This window comes from Austrofundulus limnaeus, unplaced genomic scaffold (genome assembly GCF_001266775.1).
Source record: "Austrofundulus limnaeus strain Quisiro unplaced genomic scaffold, Austrofundulus_limnaeus-1.0 Scaffold1459, whole genome shotgun sequence".
In the NCBI taxonomy this organism is placed as follows: domain Eukaryota; kingdom Metazoa; phylum Chordata; class Actinopteri; order Cyprinodontiformes; family Rivulidae; genus Austrofundulus; species Austrofundulus limnaeus.
In genome coordinates this window covers 1-584 of record NW_013953861.1, presented here as the reverse complement: position 1 = coordinate 584, position 584 = coordinate 1, and positions in this window count along the sequence as shown.

Here is a 584-nt window from a genome sequence, read left to right as displayed (position 1 = left end):
GGGTCCTCCGGAGGACCCGGCCTGTCGTTTTGGACACAGCCTTTAGCTTTCTTAACAGTATTATTTATAATTCTGCTGGTGAGCCATAAAGATCTTTTAAATAAAAACATGAATCTTAAAAGTTCACATCTCCATCCATCTTCCTCCTCAGATGACCCTGACCCACAGACCTCTCCCCGTCAAGAGACGTTTCAACAGCACGACAGCAAAAGGCTCAGTTATAGTTACGCTTTAGGTGTGTGGCCACCCTCGCCAGTGTGGATGTGTTATTTTAGCCAGTTTGATGTTTTTTATCTTCAGAATCAGGTCAAAGAAAGACTTTAATAATAAACAAATGCAACTTAAATTACAACAATATTCTTTCTGGTATATAAACAAATATCCTTTTTGTGATTACTTCAGTGACAAAATTATTCAACCCCTTTAAAAATGACCACTCTTACGAGCAGAGGTGAAGTCCAGGGAAAGGTCAAAGAAGTCAAGAGAGGAGGTCATTTCTCTTCATAAGCGAGGATGCGGATATACAGTGGTTTGCAAAAGTATTCATACCCCTTGAACTTTTCCATATTTTGTCACATTACAAC